Source organism: Arachis ipaensis, chromosome B8 (assembly GCF_059453495.1).
Source record: "Arachis ipaensis isolate K30076 ecotype BB chromosome B8, ASM5945349v1, whole genome shotgun sequence".
NCBI classification, from domain to species: Eukaryota; Viridiplantae; Streptophyta; class Magnoliopsida; order Fabales; family Fabaceae; genus Arachis; species Arachis ipaensis.
In genome coordinates this window covers 58,810,357-58,813,316 of record NC_142443.1, presented here as the reverse complement: position 1 = coordinate 58,813,316, position 2,960 = coordinate 58,810,357, and the positions used below count along the sequence as shown (strand labels likewise).

The 2,960-nt window shown below is 41.8% G+C and overlaps 1 non-coding gene across 1 annotated transcript; it reads left to right on the top strand.

Moving 5' to 3' along the window:
- Nucleotides 1-1,929: 1,929 nt before the first annotated feature.
- On the top strand, nt 1,930-2,033 carry LOC148548241 (small nucleolar RNA R71). The gene has a single exon (XR_015898617.1). It is a non-coding gene; the product is annotated as a small nucleolar RNA R71 (small nucleolar RNA).
- The last annotated feature ends 927 nt before the right edge of the window (nt 2,034-2,960 follow it).

Below are 2,960 nucleotides of genomic sequence, written 5' to 3'. Positions count from 1 at the left end.
GGAGAGAAACCTTCAGTGGGAATTTTCTTGTTTCTCCACCCTCTTGGCAATTTCTTTACAATTCTTCCCTTTCTCTTGAGGATTTCTTCATTGACCCTTATGCCATGAGGATCCTTTTGATCTGTTTCTATTGATTCTTGTGGCTTTAACTCTTGCAATTCTTGTTTGCCTTCCAAGGACTATTTCAGAATTTCAGCTGCTGGATTGTTTTCCTCCAAACATAGATGGCTACTATCATCCTTAGGCTTTTCAGGTTCTGATTCAGGCTCAGATGCAGGTTTGAAAATATTGAAATTGAGCTGTTCATCATGTATTCTCAAAATTAGCTCTCCTTGTTCTACATCTATGAGCGCTCTAGTGGTGGCTAGAAATGGCCTTCCCAGAATGATAGGGTGTAGGTAGCTTTCCTCCATGTCCAAAATGACAAAGTCTGTGGGGAGGAAATAATTTCCCACTTTCACCAGCACATTTTCAACTACCCCTTCAGCTTGCTTCTGAGTTTTGTCAGCCAGTTGTATGATTACATCAGTGGATCTCACCTCATTCAGTTGTAGCCTCTTCATAAGAGTCAGAGGCATCACATTTATGCTAGCTCCTAGATCACAGAATCCTTTGTCAATTTTTGTTTCCCCTATGATGCAGGGGATATGAAAACTTCCTGGGTCTGTTTTCTTAGAGACTATGTCCTTCTTGATGAGGGCACTGCACTCTTTGTTAATTATTATAGTTTGTCCTCCCTTCAAAACTCTTTTCTTGCTCAGCAATTCCTTTAAATACTTGATATGTGTAGGCATCTGCTGGAGGATCTCAAGGAAGGGAATATTGATATGGAGAGACTTAAATGTCTCTAAAAACCTTGAATAGGTTTTCCCTTTTTCACCTCCTCCTAACCTCTGAGGAAATGGTGCTTTTGGTTGGTATGTTTCCAGCATGCCTGTTTGCAGTTCCTTGGCTTGTTCAATTTCACCTTCCTGCTTAGCTTCTTCCACACCTTCCTTCAAGATTTCTGGCTCCTGTTCTGAGGGTCTGATTCCTTCTTCTTCTGAGACTTCCTTCAATGTGGTGATGGCCTTGCATTCTTCCCATCTCACTCTCTTTTGTTCCCCTTTAGGATTTTTTTCTGTGTCACTAGGGAACACTGCAGTTGACTTGGGGGCCTGTTGAGATAGCTCTCCTACTTGAGACTCCATCCTCTTGAGTTTTTCACCATGGTTCCTTAAGGTAGATCTCACATCATCCCTAAAGTTTTTCAACTCACTTATGTCCTGACCCATGTTTGCAAGCACTCCTTCTATCCTGTTTAATTGATCTTGAAATTGTTGGTTCGGATTAGGTTGGGTAGGTTGATTATTTTGGCCATGATATGATGGTTGGGAGTAAGTGTTTTGTGTGGCTTGGTATGATCTTTGGTTGGAGTTTTGGTATGTGGAATTGTTATGTTGGTTGTGGTTGTAAGGTTTGTGGTTTTGTGGTTGGGTTTGTTGGTTCCCCCACCCAAAGTTTGGGTGGTTTTTCCATCCTGGATTGTAAGTGTTGGAATGTGGATCATATGATTGCCTTTGTTGGTTTCCCACATAGTTGGCCTCTTCCCAATCACCTCCTTCAGTGCTTTCTTCCTCTTGATCTTGTGTGTGTATTGCAGCCACTTGCTTTGTTTCTAATTTCCTGGTGAGCTCTGCTAGTTGCTTGGCAAACACCTTGTTTTGGGCTAGAATTGTATCAACATGGTTCAGCTCCATGACTCCCTTAGTGTTGTGTCTCTCTGAAGCATAGTAGTACTCATTCTCAGCCACTGTCTCGATCACTTCAATGGCTTCTTCCACAGTCTTTTTCCTGTTCAATGAACCTCCTGATGAATGGTCTACAGCCTTCCTTGATTCATAAGAAAGTCCATCATAGAAAATATGCAATTGCACCCAGTCATGGAACATGTCTGGTGGGCATTTCCTTGTCAAATCCTTGAATCTCTCCCATGCCTCGTAGAGAGTTTCACCATCTTGTTGTCTAAAAGTCTGAACCTCAGATCGAAGTCTATTGACCTTTTGTTGGGGGTAGAAACGTGCCAGAAACTTGCTTTCCACCTCATCCCAGGTTGTTAGGCTCCCTCTTGGGAATGATTCCAGCCACTTAGCTGCCTTGTCCCTAAGTGAAAATGGGAACAAAAGCAGTTTATAGGCATCTTCCTGGACTCCATTAGACTTCACAGTGTCGCAAATTCTCAGGAATTTTGTGAGATGTTGGTTTGGATCTTCATTAGCACTCCCACCAAATGAACAATGATTCTCCACAAGTGATATTAGTTGTGGTTTGAGTTCAAAATTGTTGGCCTGAATGGGTGGTTTCTGAATGCTGCTACCACAATTCCCAGAGGTTGGGTTTATGTATGAACTAAGAACCCTCCTCTCGGGAATGGCATTGTTTCCATCAGCTCTCTCATGGTTGTGAACTTCTCTATCCATGTTGAGATCTAAAGCTTCCTTAAAATTGTCCTCAGATTCTCCTTCAGATTCCTCTTCTCTCAGTATTCTCTTCCCTCTTGCTTCCCTTCTAAGTCTATGAAGGGTCCTTTCTGGTTCGGTATATGGAGGGGTTGATGTCTCTCCTCTCCTACCTGTCATACAAGAACACAGCACAGGCACCAAACAAGTGAAATACTCTTGGTTAATGGAAGAGTATGGTTAGACCAGTTGAGGAATTAATTCAAATAGTTAGTGAGTCAGTGAGTTAGTTGCTTGAAATTAAAAGCATAAAGAAAGAAAGCATGTAACAGAGTGCAGAAATTGAAATTCAACAAGTAACTTGAACTGAATTAACAAAGCAAGAAAAATGCTCAATCTAGTTAACTTCCAATTTGAGAATTGTCAATCGAAAACCAATCCCCGGCAACGGCGCCATAAACTTGATGCGCATAAACTAGTTATGCCACGATTTAGGAAATTGCACGATCGGCAAAATTCCTT